At 53.9% G+C, this 17169-nt stretch overlaps 1 protein-coding gene across 6 annotated transcripts in view; it reads right to left on the reverse strand.

Moving 5' to 3' along the window:
- Nucleotides 1–17169, reverse strand: part of LOC134349550 (four and a half LIM domains protein 2-like) — a 131234-nt gene that overhangs the window by 103362 nt on the left and 10703 nt on the right. For 3 of the 6 annotated variants that reach the window (XM_063054040.1, XM_063054038.1, XM_063054043.1), the window contains one exon: nt 16079–16278. The exons of the other annotated variants lie outside the window; for them this stretch is intronic. The gene's annotated coding sequence lies outside the window, so the exon portion shown is untranslated. The remainder of the gene's footprint in view (nt 1–16078; nt 16279–17169) is intronic. 6 annotated transcript variants of the gene reach the window in all.

Consider the following 17169-nt stretch of genomic DNA (forward strand, 5'->3'; position numbering starts at 1 on the left):
TGCCCGTGTTCAATCTCTCTCTCACTCTCGCTCACTGCTCCCGGAGTAAGGTGTGCCCGTGTTCAATCTCTCTCTCACTCTCGGAGTAAGGTGCCTGTTAATCTCCTTCCACTGCTCCCGGAGTAAGGTGTGCCCGTGTTCAATCTCTCTCTCACTCTCGCTCACTGCTCCCGGAGTAAGGTGTGCCCATGTTCAATCTCTCTCTCACTCTCGCTCACTGCTCCCGGAGTAAGGTGTGCCCATGTTCAATCTCTCTCTCACTCTCGCTCACTGCTCCCGGAGTAAGGTGTGCCCATGTTCAATCTCTCTCTCACTCTCGCTCACTGCTCCCGGAGTAAGGTGTGCCCATGTTCAATCTCTCTCTCACTCTCGCTCACTGCTCCCGGAGTAAGGTGTGCCCGTGTTCAATCTCTCTCTCACTCTCACTCACTGCTCCCGGAGTGGGTGTGCCCATGTTCAATCTCTCTCTCACTCTCGCTCACTGCTCCCGGAGTAAGGTGTGCCCATGTTCAATCTCTCTCTCACTCTCACTCACTGCTCCCGGAGTAAGGTGTGCCCATGTTCAATCTCTCTCTCACTCTCGCTCACTGCTCCCGGAGTAAGGTGTGCCCATGTTCAATCTCTCTCTCACTCTGTCTCACTGCTCCCGGAGTAAGGTGTTCCCGTGTTCAATCTCTCACTCACTCTCGCTCACTGCTCCCGGAGTAAGGTGTGCCCATGTTCAATCTCTCTCTCACTCTCGCTCACTGCTCCCGGAGTAAGGTGTGCCCATGTTCAATCTCTCTCTCACTCTCGCTCACTGCTCCCGGAGTAAGGTGTGCCCATGTTCAATCTCTCTCTCACTCTCGCTCACTGCTCCCGGAGTAAGGTGTGCCCATGTTCAATCTCTCTCTCACTCTCGCTCACTGCTACCGGAGTAAGGTGTGCCCATGTTCAATCTCTCTCTCACTCTCACTCACTGCTCCCGGAGTAAGGTGTGCCCGTGTTCAATCTCTCTCTCACTCTCGCTCACTGCTCCCGGAGTAAGGTGTGCCCGTGTTCAATCTCTCTCTCACTCTCGCTCACTGCTCCCGGAGTAAGGTGTGCCCGTGTTCAATCTCTCTCTCTCACTCTCGCTCACTGCTCCCGGAGTAAGCTGTGCCCATGTTCAATCTCTCTCTCACTCTCACTCACTGCTCCCGGAGTAAGGTGTGCCCGTGTTCAATCTCTCTCTCACTCTCGCTCACTGCTCCCGGAGTAAGGTGTGCCCGTGTTCAATCTCTCTCTCACTCTCGCTCACTGCTCCCGGAGTAAGGTGTGCCCGTGTTCAATCTCTCTCTCACTCTCGCTCACTGCTCCCGGAGTAAGGTGTGCCCGTGTTCAATCTCCCTCTCACTCTCACTCACTGCTCCCGGAGTAAGGTGTGCCCGTGTTCAATCTCTCTCTCACTCTCACTCACTGCTCCCGGAGTAAGGTGTGCCTGTGTTCAATCTCTCTCTCACTCTCGCTCACTGCTCCCGGAGTAAGGTGTGCCCGTGTTCAATCTCTCTCTCACTCTCGCTCACTGCTCCCGGAGTAAGGTGTGCCCGTGTTCAATCTCTCTCTCACTCTCGCTCACTGCTCCCGGAGTAAGGTGTGCCCGTGTTCAATCTCTCTCTCACTCTCGCTCACAGCTCCCGGAGTAAGGTGTGCCCATGTTCAATCTCTCTCTCACTCTCACTCACTGCTCCCGGAGTAAGGTGTGCCCATGTTCAATCTCTCTCTCACTCTCACTCACTGCTCCCGGAGTAAGGTGTGCCCATGTTCAATCTCTCTCTCACTCTCGCTCACTGCTCCCGGAGTAAGGTGTGCCCATGTTCAATCTCTCTCTCACTCTCGCTCACTGCTCCCGGAGTAAGGTGTGCCCGTGTTCAATCTCTCTCTCACTCTCGCTCACTGCTCCCGGAGTAAGGTGTGCCCGTGTTCAATCTCTCTCTCACTCTCACTCACTGCTCCCGGAGTAAGGTGTGCCCATGTTCAATCTCTCTCTCACTCTCACTCACTGCTCCCGGAGTAAGGTGTGCCCGTGTTCAATCTCTCTCTCACTCTCGCTCACTGCTCCCGGAGTAAGGTGTGCCCGTGTTCAATCTCTCTCTCACTCTCGCTCACTGCTCCCGGAGTAAGGTGTGCCCATGTTCAATCTCTCTCTCACTCTCGCTCACTGCTCCCGGAGTAAGGTGTGCCCGTGTTCAATCTCTCTCTCACTCTCACTCACTGCTCCCGGAGTAAGGTGTGCCCGTGTTCAATCTCTCTCTCACTCTCACTCACTGCTCCCGGAGTAAGGTGTGCCCGTGTTCAATCTCTCTCTCACTCTCGCTCACTGCTCCCGGATTAAGGTGTGCCCATGTTCAATCTCTCTCTCACTCTCGCTCACTGCTCCCGGAGTAAGGTGTGCCCATGTTCAATCTCTCTCTCACTCTCGCTCACTGCTCCCGGAGTAAGGTGTGCCCATGTTCAATCTCTCTCTCACTCTCGCTCACTGCTCCCGGAGTAAGGTGTGCCCATGTTCAATCTCTCTCTCACTCTCGCTCACTGCTCCCGGAGTAAGGTGTGCCCGTGTTCAATCTCTCTCTCACTCTCACTCACTGCTCCCGGAGTAAGGTGTGCCCATGTTCAATCTCTCTCTCACTCTCGCTCACTGCTCCCGGAGTAAGGTGTGCCCGTGTTCAATCTCTCTCTCACTCTCGCTCACTGCTCCCGGAGTAAGGTGTGCCCATGTTCAATCTCTCTCTCACTCTCGCTCACTGCTCCCGGAGTAAGGTGTGCCCATGTTCAATCTCTCTCTCACTCTCGCTCACTGCTCCCGGAGTAAGGTGTGCCCGTGTTCAATCTCTCTCTCACTCTCACTCACTGCTCCCGGAGTAAGGTGTGCCCATGTTCAATCTCTCTCTCACTCTCACTCACTGCTCCCGGAGTAAGGTGCGCCCGTGTTCAATCTCTCTCTCACTCTCGCTCACTGCTCCCGTAGTAAGGTGTGCCCATGTTCAATCTCTCTCTCACTCTCGCTCACTGCTCCTGGAGTAAGGTGTGCCCGTGTTCAATCTCTCTCTCACTCTCGCTCACTGCTCCCAGAGTAATGTGTGCCCATGTACAATCTCTCTCTCACTCTTGCTCACTGCTCCCGGAGTAAGGTGTGCCCCTGTTCAATCTCTCTCTCACTCTCACTCACTGCTCCCGGAGTAAGGTGTGCCCATGTTCAATCTCTCTCTCACTCTCGCTCACTGCTCCCGGAGTAAGGTGTGCCCGTGTTCAATCTCTCTCTCACTCTCGCTCACTGCTCCCGGAGTAAGGTGTGCCCATGTTCAATCTCTCTCTCACTCTCGCTCACTGCTCCCGGAGTAAGGTGTGCCCATGTTCAATCTCTCTCTCACTCTCACTCACTGCTCCCGGAGTAAGGTGTGCCCGTGTTCAATCTCTCTCTCACTCTCGCTCACTGCTCCCGGAGTAAGGTGTGCCCATGTTCAATCTCTCTCTCACTCTCGCTCACTGCTCCCGGAGTAAGGTGTGCCCATGTTCAATCTCTCTCTCACTCTCGCTCACTGCTCCCGGAGTAAGGTGTGCCCGTGTTCAATCTCTCTCTCACTCTCGCTCACTGCTCCCGGAGTAAGGTGTGCCCATGTTCAATCTCTCTCTCACTCTCGCTCACTGCTCCCGGAGTAAGGTGTGCCCATGTTCAATCTCTCTCTCACTCTCGCTCACTGCTCCCGGAGTAAGGTGTGCCCATGTTCAATCTCTCTCTCACTCTCACTCACTGCTCCCGGAGTAAGGTGTGCCCGTGTTCAATCTCTCTCTCACTCTCACTCACTGCTCCCGGAGTAAGGTGTGCCCGTGTTCAATCTCTCTCTCACTCTCGCTCACTGCTCCCGGAGTAAGGTGTGCCCGTGTTCAATCTCTCTCTCACTCTCACTCACTGCTCCCGGAGTAAGGTGTGCCCGTGTTCAATCTCTCTCTCTCACTCGCTCACTGCTCCCGGAGTAAGGTGTGCACATGTTCAATCTCTCTCTCACTCTCGCTCACTGCTGCCGGAGTAAGGTGTGCCCGTGTTCAATCTCTCTCTCACTCTCGCTCACTGCTCCCGGAGTAAGGTGTGCATCTGTTCAATCTCTCTCTCACTCTCACTCACTGCTCCCGGAGTAAGGTGTGCCCGTGTTCAATCTCTCTCTCACTCTCGCTCACTGCTCCCGGAGTAAGGTGTGCCCATGTTCAATCTCTCTCTCACTCTCGCTCACTGCTCCCGGAGTAAGGTGTGCCCATGTTCAATCTCTCTCTCACTCTCGCTCACTGCTCCCGGAGTAAGGTGTGCCCATGTTCAATCTCTCTCTCACTCTCGCTCACTGCTCCCGGAGTAAGGTGTGCCCATGTTCAATCTCTCTCTCACTCTCGCTCACTGCTCCCGGAGTAAGGTGTGCCCGTGTTCAATCTCTCTCTCACTCTCGCTCACTGCTCCCGGAGTAAGGTGTGCCCATGTTCAATCTCTCTCTCACTCTCGCTCACAGCTCCCGGAGTAAGGTGTGCCCATGTTCAATCTCTCTCTCACTCTCGCTCACTGCTCCCGGAGTAAGGTGTGCCCATGTTCAATCTCTCTCACACTCTCACTCACTGCTCCCGGAGCAAGGTGTGCCCGTGTTCAATCTCTCACTCACTCTCGCTCACTGCTCCCGGAGTAAGGTGTGCCCGTGTTCAATCTCTCTCTCACTCTTGCTCACTGCTCCCGGAGTAAGGTGTGCCCATGTTCAATCTCTCTCTCACTCTCGCTCACTGCTCCCGGAGTAAGGTGTGCCCATGTTCAATCTCTCTCTCACTCTCGCTCACTGCTCCCGGAGTAAGGTGTGCCCATGTTCAATCTCTCTCTCACTCTCACTCACTGCTCCCGGAGTAAGGTATGCCCATGTTCAATCTCTCTCTCACTCTCGCTCACTGCTCCCGGAGTAAGGTGTGCCCGTGTTCAATCTCTCTCTCACTCTCACTCACTGCTCCCGGAGTAAGGTGTGCCCGTGTTCAATCTCTCTCTCTCACTCGCTCACTGCTCCCGGAGTAAGGTGTGCACATGTTCAATCTCTCTCTCACTCTCGCTCACTGCTGCCGGAGTAAGGTGTGCCCGTGTTCAATCTCTCTCTCACTCTCGCTCACTGCTCCCGGAGTAAGTGTGTGTTCAATTCTCTCTCACTCTCGCTCACTGCTCCCGGAGTAAGGTGTGCCCGTGTTCAATCTCTCTCTCACTCTCGCTCACTGCTCCCGGAGTAAGGTGTGCCCATGTTCAATCTCTCTCTCACTCTCGCTCACTGCTCCCGGAGTAAGGTGTGCCCGTGTTCAATCTCTCTCTCACTCTCGCTCACTGCTCCCGGAGTAAGGTGTGCCCATGTTCAATCTCTCTCTCACTCTCGCTCACTGCTCCCGGAGTAAGGTGTGCCCATGTTCAATCTCTCTCTCACTCTCGCTCACTGCTCCCGGAGTAAGGTGTGCCCGTGTTCAATCTCTCTCTCACTCTCACTCACTGCTCCCGGAGTAAGGTGTGCCCGTGTTCAATCTCTCTCTCACTCTCGCTCACTGCTCCCGGAGTAAGGTGTGCCCGTGTTCAATCTCTCTCTCACTCTCGCTCACTGCTCCCGGAGTAAGGTGTGCCCATGTTCAATCTCTCTCTCACTCTCGCTCACTGCTCCCGCTCACTGCTCCGGAGTAAGGTGTGCCCTGTTCAATCTCTCTCTCACTCTCGCTCACTGCTCCCGGAGTAAGGTGTGCCCATGTTCAATCTCTCTCTCACTCTCACTCACTGCTCCCGGAGTAAGGTGTGCCCATGTTCAATCTCTCTCTCACTCTCGCTCACTGCTCCCGGAGTAAGGTGTGCCCGTGTTCAATCTCTCTCTCACTCTCACTCACTGCTCCCGGAGTAAGGTGTGCCCGTGTTCAATCTCTCTCTCACTCTCGCTCACTGCTCCCGGAGTAAGGTGTGCCCGTGTTCAATCTCTCTCTCACTCTCGCTCACTGCTCCCGGAGTAAGGTGTGCCCGTGTTCAATCTCTCTCTCACTCTCGCTCACTGCTCCCGGAGTAAGGTGTGCCCTGTTCAATCTCTCTCTCACTCTCACTCCTGCTCCCGGAGTAAGGTGTGCCCGTGTTCAATCTCTCTCTCTCTCTCACTCTCGCTCACTGCTCCCGGAGTAAGGTGTGCCCATGTTCAATCTCTCTCTCACTCTCGCTCACTGCTCCCGGAGTAAGGTGTGCCCGTGTTCATCTCTCTCTCACTCTCGCTCACTGCTCCCGGAGTAAGGTCTCATCTCTCACTCTCGCTCACTGCTCCCGGAGTAAGGTGTGCCCGTGTTCAATCTCTCTCTCACTCTCGCTCACAGCTCCCGGAGTAAGGTGTGCCCATGTTCAATCTCTCTCTCACTCTCGCTCACTGCTCCCGGAGTAAGGTGTGCCCATGTTCAATCTCTCTCTCACTCTCGCTCACTGCTCCCGGAGTAAGGTGTGCCCGTGTTCAATCTCTCTCTCACTCTCACTCACTGCTCCCGGAGTAAGGTGTGCCCGTGTTCAATCTCTCTCTCACTCTCGCTCACTGCTCCCGGAGTAAGGTGTGCCCATGTTCAATCTCTCTCTCACTCTCGCTCACTGCTCCCGGAGTAAGGTGTGCCCGTGTTCAATCTCTCTCTCACTCTCGCTCACTGCTCCCGGAGTAAGGTGTGCCCGTGTTCAATCTCTCTCTCACTCTCACTCACTGCTCCCGGAGTAAGGTGTGCCCATGTACAATCTCTCTCTCACTCTCGCTCACTGCTCCCGGAGTAAGGTGTGCCCCTGTTCAATCTCTCTCTCACTCTCACTCACTGCTCCCGGAGTAAGGTGTGCCCATGTTCAATCTCTCTCTCACTCTCGCTCACTGTTCCCGGAGTAAGGTGTGCCCGTGTTCAATCTCTCTCTCACTCTCACTCACTGCTCCCGGAGTAAGGTGTGCCCGTGTTCAATCTCTCTCTCACTCTCACTCACTGCTCCCGGAGTAAGGTGTGCCCGTGTTCAATCTCTCTCTCACTCTCACTCACTGCTCCCGGAGTAAGGTGTGCCCGTGTTCAATCTCTCTCTCACTCTCGCTCACTGCTCCTGGAGAAAGATGCTGCCTGTGTTCAATCTCTCTCTCACTCTCGGTCACTGCTCCCGGAGTAAGGTGTGCCCGTGTTCAATCTCTCTCTCACTCTCGCTCACTGCTCCCGGAGTAAGGTGTGCCCGTGTTCAATCTCTCTCTCACTCTCGCTCACTGCTCCCGGAGTAAGGTGTGCCCATGTTCAATCTCTCTCTCACTCTCGCTCACTGCTCCCGGAGTAAGGTGTGCCCGTGTTCAATCTCTCTCTCACTCTCGCTCACTGCTCCCGGAGTAAGGTGTGCCCGTGTTCAATCTCTCTCTCACTCTCACTCACTGCTCCCGGAGTAAGGTGTGCCCGTGTTCAATCTCTCTCTCACTCTCGCTCACTGCTCCCGGAGTAAGGTGTGCCCATGTTCAATCTCTCTCTCACTCTCGCTCACTGCTCCCGGAGTAAGGTGTGCCCATGTTCAATCTCTCTCTCACTCTCGCTCACTGCTCCCGGAGTAAGGTGTGCCCATGTTCAATCTCTCTCTCACTCTCGCTCACTGCTCCCGGAGTAAGGTGTGCCCATGTTCAATCTCTCTCTCACTCTCGCTCACTGCTCCCGGAGTAAGGTGTGCCCGTGTTCAATCTCTCTCTCACTCTCGCTCACTGCTCCCGGAGTAAGGTGTGCCTGTGTTCAATCTCTCTCTCACACTCGCTCACTGCTCCGGGTGTGAGGTGTGCCCATGTTCAGTCTCTCTCTCACTCTCGCTCACTGCTCCCGGAGTAAGCTGTGCCCATGTTCAATCTCTCTCACACTCTCACTCACTGCTCCCGGAGTAAGGTGTGCCCGTGTTCAATCTCTCTCTCACTCTCGCTCACTGCTCCCGGAGTAAGGTGTGCCCGTGTTCAATCTCTCTCTCACTCTCGCTCACTGCTCCCGGAGTAAGGTGTGCCCATGTTCAATCTCTCTCTCACTCTCGCTCACTGCTCCCGGAGTAAGGTGTGCCCATGTTCAATTGCTCTCTCAGTCTCGCTCACAGCTCCCGGCGTAAGGTGTGCCCATGTTCAATCTCTCTCTCACTCTCACTCACTGCTCCCGGAGCAAGGTATGCCCATGTTCAATCTCTCTCTCACTCTCGCTCACTGCTCCCGGAGTAAGGTGTGCCCGTGTTCAATCTCTCTCTCACTCTCACTCACTGCTCCCGGAGTAAGGTGTGCCCGTGTTCAATCTCTCTCTCTCTCTCGCTCACTGCTCCCGGAGTAAGGTGTGCCCATGTTCAATCTCTCTCTCACTCTCGCTCACTGCTCCCGGAGTAAGGTGTGCCCGTGTTCAATCTCTCTCTCACTCTCGCTCACTGCTCCCGGAGTAAGGTGTGCCCGTGTTCAATCTCTCTCTCACTCTCGCTCACTGCTCCCGGAGTAAGGTGTTCCCGTGTTCAATCTCTCACTCACTCTCGCTCAATACTACCGCAGTAATGAGTGCCCATGTTCAATCTCTCTCTCACTCTCACTCACTGCTCCCGGAGTACGATGTGCCCATGTTCAATCTCTCTCTCACTCTCGTTCACTGCTCCCGGAGTAAGATGCTGCCTGTGTTCAATCTCTCTCTCACACTCGCACACTGCTCCGGGTGTGAGGTGTGCCCATGTTCAATCTCTCTCTCACTCTCGCTCACTGCTCCCGGAGTAATGTGTGCCCATGTTCAATCTCTCTCTCACTCTCGCTCACTGCTCCCGGAGTAAGGTGTGCCCATGTTCAATCTCTCTCTCACTCTGACTCACTGCTCCCGGGAGTAAGGTGTGCCCGTGTTCAATCTCTCTCTCACTCTCACTCACAGCTCCCGGAGTAAGGTGTGCCCATGTTCAATCTCTCTCTCACACTCGCTCACTGCTCCCGGAGTAAGGTGTGCCCGTGTTCAATCTCTCTCTCACTCTCGCTCACTGCTCCCGGAGTAAGGTGTGCCCATGTTCAATCTCTCTCTCACTCTCGCTCACTGCTCCCGGAGTAAGGTGTGCCCATGTTCAATCTCTCTCTCACTCTCGCTCACTGCTCCCGGAGTAAGGTGTGCCCGTGTTCAATCTCTCTCTCACTCTCGCTCACTGCTCCCGGAGTAAGGTGTGCCCGTGTTCAATCTCTCTCTCACTCTCGCTCACTGCTCCCGGAGTAAGGTGTGCCCGTGTTCAATCTCTCTCTCACTCTCGCTCACTGCTCCCGGAGTAAGGTGTGCCCGTGTTCAATCTCTCTCTCACTCTCGCTCACTGCTCCCGGAGTAAGGTGTGCCCTGTTCAATCTCTCTCTCACTCTCGCTCACTGCTCCCGGAGTAAGGTGTGCCCATGTTCAATCTCTCTCTCACTCTCGCTCACTGCTCCCGGAGTAAGGTGTGCCCGTGTTCAATCTCTCTCTCTCTCTCACTGCTCTGCCGTGTTCAATCTCTCTCTCACTGCTCACTGCTCCGGAGTAAGGTGTGCCCGTGTTCAATCTCTCTCTCACTCTCGCTCACTGCTCCCGGAGTAAGGTGTGCCCGTGTTCAATCTCTCTCTCACTCTCGCTCACTGCTCCCGGAGTAAGGTGTGCCCATGTTCAATCTCTCTCTCACTCTCACTCACTGCTCCCGGAGTAAGGTGTGCCCGTGTTCAATCTCTCTCTCACTCTCGCTCACTGCTCCCGGAGTAAGGTGTGCCCGTGTTCAATCTCTCTCTCACTCTCACTCACTGCTCCCGGAGTAAGGTGTGCCCGTGTTCAATCTCTCTCTCACTCTCGCTCACTGCTCCCGGAGTAAGGTGTGCCCATGTTCAATCTCTCTCTCACTCTCACTCACTGCTCCCGGAGTAAGGTGTGCCCGTGTTCAATCTCTCTCTCACTCTCGCTCACTGCTCCCGGAGTAAGGTGTGCCCATGTTCAATCTCTCTCTCACTCTCACTCACTGCTCCCGGAGTAAGGTGTGCCCGTGTTCAATCTCTCTCTCACTCTCGCTCACTGCTCCCGGAGTAAGGTGTGCCCATGTTCAATCTCTCTCTCACTCTCGCTCACTGCTCCCGGAGTAAGGTGTGCCCGTGTTCAATCTCTCTCTCACTCTCGCTCACTGCTCCCGGAGTAAGGTGTGCCCGTGTTCAATCTCTCTCTCACTCTTGCTCACTGCTCCCGGAGTAAGGTGTGCCCATGTTCAATCTCTCTCTCACTCTCGCTCACTGCTCCCGGAGTAAGGTGCTGCTCATGTTCAATTCCTCTCACACTCGCGCTCACTGCTCCCGGAGTATGGTGTGCCCATTTTCAATCTCTCTCTCACTCTCGCTCACTGCTCCCGGAGTAAGGTGTGCCCATGTTCAATCTCTCTCTCACTCTCGCTCACTGCTCCCGGAGTAAGGTGTGCCCATGTTCAATCTCTCTCTCACTCTCGCTCACTGCTCCCGGAGTAAGGTGTGCCCGTGTTCAATCTCTCTCTCACTCTCGCTCACTGCTCCCGGAGTAAGGTGTGCCCGTGTTCAATCTCTCTCTCACTCTCGCTCACTGCTCCCGGAGTAAGGTGTGCACATGTTCAATCTCTCTCTCACTCTCGCTCACTGCTCCCGGAGTAAGGTGTGCCCGTGTTCAATCTCTCTCTCACTCTCGCTCACTGCTCCCGGAGTAAGGTGTGCCCATGTTCAATCTCTCTCTCACTCTCGCTCACTGCTCCCGGAGTAAGGTGTGCCCATGTTCAATCTCTCTCTCACTCTCGCTCACTGCTCCCGGAGTAAGGTGTGCCCATGTTCAATCTCTCTCTCACTCTCGCTCACTGCTCCCGGAGTAAGGTGTGCCCATGTTCAATCTCTCTCTCACTCTCACTCACTGCTCCCGGAGTAAGGTGTGCCCATGTTCAATCTCTCTCTCACTCTCGCTCACTGCTCCCGGAGTAAGGTGTGCCCGTGTTCAATCTCTCTCTCACTCTCACTCACTGCTCCCGGAGTAAGGTGTGCCCGTGTTCAATCTCTCTCTCTCTCTCGCTCACTGCTCCCGGAGTAAGGTGTGCCCATGTTCAATCTCTCTCTCACTCTCGCTCACTGCTCCCGGAGTAAGGTGTGCCCATGTTCAATCTCTCTCTCACTCTCGCTCACTGCTCCCGGAGTAAGGTGTGCCCGTGTTCAATCTCTCTCTCACTCTCGCTCACTGCACCCGGAGTAAGGTGTTCCCATGTTCAATCTCTCTCTCACTCTCGCTCTGTGCTTCCGGAATAAGGTGTGCCCATGTTCAATCGCTCTCTCTCTCTCGCTCACTGCTCCCGTAGTATGGTGTGCCCGTGTTCAATCTCTCTCTCACTCTCGCTCACTGCTCCCGGAGTAAGGTGTGCCCGTGTTCAATCTCTCTCTCACTCTCACTCACTGCTCCCGGAGTAAGGTGTGCCCGTGTTCAATCTCTCTCTCACTCTCGCTCACTGCTCCCGGAGTAAGGTGTGCCCGTGTTCAATCTCTCTCTCACTCTCGCTCACTGCTCCCGGAGTAAGGTGTGCCCGTGTTCAATCTCTCTCTCACTCTCGCTCACTGCTCCCGGAGTAAGGTGTGCCCATGTTCAATCTCTCTCTCACTCTCGCTCACTGCTCCCGGAGTAAGGTGTGCCCGTGTTCAATCTCTCTCTCACTCTCGCTCACTGCTCCCGGAGTAAGGTGTGCCTATGTTCAATCTCTCTCTCTCTCTCACTCACTGCTCCCGGAGTAAGGTGTGCCCGTGTTCAATCTCTCTCTCACTCTCACTCACTGCTCCCGGAGTAAGGTGTGCCCGTGTTCAATCTCTCTCTCACTCTCGCTCACTGCTCCCGGAGTAAGGTGTGCCCATGTTCAATCTCTCTCTCACTCTCGCTCTCTGCTCCCGGAGTAAGGTGTGCCCGTGTTCAATCTCTCTCTCACTCTCACTCACTGTTCCCGGAGTAAGGTGTGCCCGTGTTCAATCTCTCTCTCACTCTCGCTCACGGCTCCTGGAGTAAGGTGTGCCCATGTTCAATCTCTCTCTCACTCTCGCTCACTGCTCCCGGAGTAAGGTGTGCCCATGTTCAATCCTCTCTCTCTCTCGCTCACTGCTCCCGTAGTATGGTGTGCCCGTGATCAATCTCTCTCTCTCTCTCACTCACTGCTCCCGGAGTAAGGTGTGCCCATGTTCAATCTCTCTCTCACTCTCGCTCACTGCTCCCGGAATAAGGTGTGCCCATGTTCAATCTCTCTCTCACTCTCGCTCACGCTCCGCTCACCTCCCGGAGTAAGGTGTGCCCGTTTTCAATCTCTCTCTCACTCTCGCTCCTGCTCCCGGAGTAAGGTGTGCCCGTGTTCAATCTCTCTCTCACTCTCGCTCACTGCTCCCGGAGTAAGGTGTGCCCGTGTTCAATCTCTCTCTCACTCTCGCTCACTGCTCCCGGAGTAAGGTGTGCCCGTGTTCAATCTCTCTCTCACTCTCGCTCACTGCTCCCGGAGTAAGGTGTGCCCATGTTCAATCTCTCTCACTCTCACTCACTGCTCCACAGTAAGGTGTGCCCGTGTTCAATCTCTCTCTCACTCTCACTCACTGCTCCCGGAGTAAGGTGTGCCCGTGTTCAATCTCTCTCTCACTCTCGCTCACTGCTCCCGGAGTAAGGTGTGCCGTGTTCAATCTCTCTCTCACTCTCGCTCACTGCTCCCGGAGTAAGGTGTGCCCATGTTCAATCTCTCTCTCACTCTCGCTCACTGCTCCCGGAGTAAGGTGTGCCCGTGTTCAATCTCTCTCTCACTCTCGCTCACTGCTCCCGGAGTAAGGTGTGCCCGTGTTCAATCCTCTCTCTCTCTCACTCTCGCTCACTGCTCCCGGAGTAAGGTGTGCCCTGTTCAATCTCTCTCTCACTCTCCTCACTGCTCCCGGAGTAAGGTGTGCCCATGTTCAATCTCTCTCTCACTCTCGCTCACTGCTCCCGGAGTAAGGTGTGCCCGTGTTCAATCTCTCTCTCACTCTCACTCACTGCTCCCGGAGTAAGGTGTGCCCGTGTTCAATCTCTCTCTCACTCTCACTGACTGCTCCCGGAGTAAGGTGTGCCCGTGTTCAATCTCTCTCTCACTCTCGCTCACTGCTCCCGGAGTAAGGTGTGCCCGTGTTCAATCTCTCTCTCACTCTCGCTCACTGCTCCCGGAGTAAGGTGTGCCCGTGTTCAATCTCTCTCTCACTCTCGCTCACTGCTCCCGGAGTAAGGTGTGCCCGTGTTCAATCTCTCTCTCACTCTCGCTCACTGCTCCCGGAGTAAGGTGTGCCCGTGTTCAATCTCTCTCTCACTCTCGCTCACTGCTCCCGGAGTAAGGTGTGCCCATGTTCAATCTCTCTCTCACTCTCACTCACTGCTCCCGGAGTAAGGTGTGCCCATGTTCAATCTCTCTCTCACTCTCGCTCACTGCTCCCGGAGTAAGGTGTGCCCGTGTTCAATCTTTCTCTCACTCTCACTCACTGCTCCCGGAGTAAGGTGTGCCCGTGTTCAATCTCTCTCTCACTCTCGCTCACTGCTCCCGGAGTAAGGTGTGCCCATGTTCAATCTCTCTCTCACTCTCGCTCACTGCTCCCGGAGTAAGGTGTGCCCGTGTTCAATCTCTCTCTCACTCTTGCTCACTGCTCCAGGAGTAAGGTGTGCCTGTGTTCAATCTCTCTCTCACTCTCGCTCACTGCTCCCAGAGTAAGGTGTGCCCATGTTCAATCTCTCTCTCACTCTCGCTCACTGCTCCCGGAGTAAGGTGTGCCCATGTTCAATCTCTCTCTCACTCTCGCTCACTGCTCCCGGAGTAAGGTGTGCCCGTGTTCAATCTCTCTCTCACTCTCGCTCACTGCTCCCGGAGTAAGGTGTGCCCGTGTTCAATCTCTCTCTCACTCTCGCTCACTGCTCCCGGAGTAAGGTGTGCCCGTGTTCAATCTCTCTCTCACTCTCGCTCACTGCTCCCGGAGTAAGGTGTGCCCATGTTCAATCTCTCTCTCACTCTCGCTCACTGCTCCCGGAGTAAGGTGTGCCCGTGTTCAATCTCTCTCTCACTCTCGATCACTGCTCCCAGAGTAAGGTGTGCCGTGTTCAATCTCTCTCTCTCTCTCACTCACTGCTCCCGGAGTAAGGTGTGCCCGTGTTCAATCTCTCTCTCACTCTCGCTCACTGCTCCCGGAGTAAGGTGTGCCGTGTTCAATCTCTCTCTCACTCTCGCTCACTGCTCCCGGAGTAAGGTGTGCCCATGTTCAATCTCTCTCTCACTCTCGCTCACTGCTCCCGGAGTAAGGTGTGCCCGTGTTCAATCTCTCTCTCACTCTCGCTCACTGCTCCCGGAGTAAGGTGTGCCCGTGTTCAATCTCTCTCTCACTCTCGCTCACTGCTCCCGGAGTAATGTGTGCCCGTGTTCAATGTGTCTCTCACTCTCGCTCACTGCTCCCGGAGTAAGGTGTGCCCATGTTCAATCTCTGTCTCACTCTCTCTCACTGCTCCCGGAGTAAGGTGTGCCCGTGTTCAATCTCTCTCTCATTCTCGCTCACTGCTCCCGGAGTAAGGTGTGCCCATGTTCAATCTCTCTCTCACTCTCGCTCACTGCTCCCGGAGTAAGGTGTGCCCATGTTCAATCTCTCTCTCACTCTCGCTCACTGCTCCCGGAGTAAGGTGTGCCCGTGTTCAATCTCTCTCTCACTCTCGCTCACTGCTCCCGGAGTAAGGTGTGCCCGTGTTCAATCTCTCTCTCACTCTCGCTCACTGCTCCCGGAGTAAGGTGTGCCCGTGTTCAATCTCTCTCTCACTCTCGCTCACGGCTCCTGGAGTAAGGTGTGCCCATGTTCAATCTCTCTCTCACTCTCGCTCACTGCTCCCGGAGTAAGGTGTGCCCATGTTCAATCTCTCTCTCACTCTCGCTCACTGCTCCCGGAGTAAGGTGTGCCCATGTTCAATCTCTCTCTCACTCTCGCTCACTGCTCCCGGAGTAAGGTGTGCCCGTGTTCAATCTCCCTCTCACTCTCGCTCACTGCTCCCGGAGTAATGTGTGCCCGTGTTCAATGTCTCTCTCACTCTCGCTCACTGCTCCCGGAGTAAGGTGTGCCCATGTTCAATCTCTCACTCACTGTCACTCACTGCTCCCGGAGTAAGGTGTGCCCGTGTTCAATGTCTCTCTCACTCTCGCTCACTGCTCCCGGAGTAAGGTGTGCCCATGTTCAATCTCTCTCTCACTCTCGCTCACTGCTCCCGGAGTAAGGTGTGCCCATGTTCAATCTCTCTCTCACTCTCGCTCACTGCTCCCGGAGTAAGGTGTGCCCATGTTCAATCTCTCTCTCACTCTCGCTCACTGCACCCGGAGTAAGGTGTTCCCATGTTCAATCTCTCTCTCACTCTCGCTCTGTGCTTCCGGAATAAGGTGTGCCCATGTTCAATCGCTCTCTCTCTCTCGCTCACTGCTCCCGGAGTAAGGTGTGCCCGTGTTCAATCTCTCTCTCACTCTCGCTCACTGCTCCCGGAGTAAGGTGTGCCCGTGTTCAATCTCTCTCTTACTTTCACTCACTGCTCCCGGAGTAAGCTGTGCCCATGTTCAATCTCTCTCTCACTCTCACTCACTGCTCCCAGAGTAAGATGCTGCCTGTGTTCAATCGCTCGCTCACTCTCGTTCGATGCTGACAGAGTCTTGGGTCGTGGGCAAGGTTTAATTGATGTGGTTTGTGGATTGGACTCTGTAGATCACATTGTGATGTGTTTCTGGTTGCTGGTTGCTCCATTTTTGTTACTGTTTTGTGTGATTTTGATCGGGATGAACCGGCTGTGTGGCCCGCAGTCAACAAACAACACGGTGCTAAATTGAACTGAACTGAACTAAACTGAATATTCCAGGACTGTTTCAATTACTTTTTGGCTTGATGTTTTAAATTCTGTGTTTTTCGCTCATTTTTTACTGTTTGCGCAATTTTTTCTTTCTCATGTTTGGGGGTTTGATCTTTTTCTTTGTTTCGTGGCTATCTGTGAGAAGATGAATCTCAGTTTTGCATACTGCACACATACTTTTGGATAATAAACGTACCTTGAAGTTTGAACTTTGAAAATGGCAGCATAGCTGGACAGGATGATAGACAAGATAGAACTTGGCGTGTTTGCTTCATCAGCCAAGGAACTTAGTGCAGGAGTTTGGACATCGTGGTACAACAGTACGTCATTGGTGAGATGACATTAGAGTATTGAGCACGGTTCTGCTCATTCAGCTCTGTGATAGGCGTCATAAAGCTGGAAAAGATGTAGAAATGATCCACAAGGATGTTACCAGAGGGCTTGTTTTACAAGGAGAGGCCGGATAGGCTGGGATTATTTTCCTTGGAGTATAGGGGGCGGGGGTCTGAGGGATGAGGGATGACCTTACAGACACAATCACAAGGGGCATGGACAAAGTGGATGCTCGGTTTTCTTCTCAGGGTAGAGGCTGGTCCAAAACTAGAGGGTAGAGTGAGAGCGGAAAGATTTAAAACGGATCTGAGGGGAAAGTTTTTCACACAGAGGGTGGTGAGTATATGGAATGAGTTGCCAGAGTAGGTGGTAGAGGTGGTGGATACAATTGCAATATTTAAAAGACATGGGTAGAAACGATTCACTAGGATATGGGGTAAATATTGGTAAATGTGTGGTCACCATGGCCAAGCTGGGTTAAAGGGCCTGTTTCTGTGCTGTAAGACTCAAAAGCAGCAGCGTAACATGCTGTTAAGTTGAAACAACCTACAAAAATTCATTATTATTAAGCAGTCCAAGACAGATAGTTAGGTTTTGTGCAGGGAAACATTCCATCATTAACCACTGAGGTTAAAACCAACACTGACAGAACCCACAGACCCTCAGAAACGGGTGATACCCAACAACATGAAACATAGCTAAAAGGGTTCCTTGCTCTGTCCCTGACTGTAGCATTCCTGCTGCTCAGTGAAATACCTCTGCACGTGATTCTCTAACTCTGGCCCAAAATTGCATTAGCAGTTTATAATTTGAAACAGAGTAGCTTTTAAATTGAGCCAGAGTTCACCTTTTTCTTTCATACACTGAATAATATCTTTTGTGACTAATTTCTTTTTGCTATGCAGAGAAAAAAAGTTCTGCAGCAGCTGAAAGTCATTTTATAGTGACTTCATT

This window comes from Mobula hypostoma, chromosome 7, assembly GCF_963921235.1.
Source record: "Mobula hypostoma chromosome 7, sMobHyp1.1, whole genome shotgun sequence".
Classification (NCBI taxonomy): domain Eukaryota; kingdom Metazoa; phylum Chordata; class Chondrichthyes; order Myliobatiformes; family Myliobatidae; genus Mobula; species Mobula hypostoma.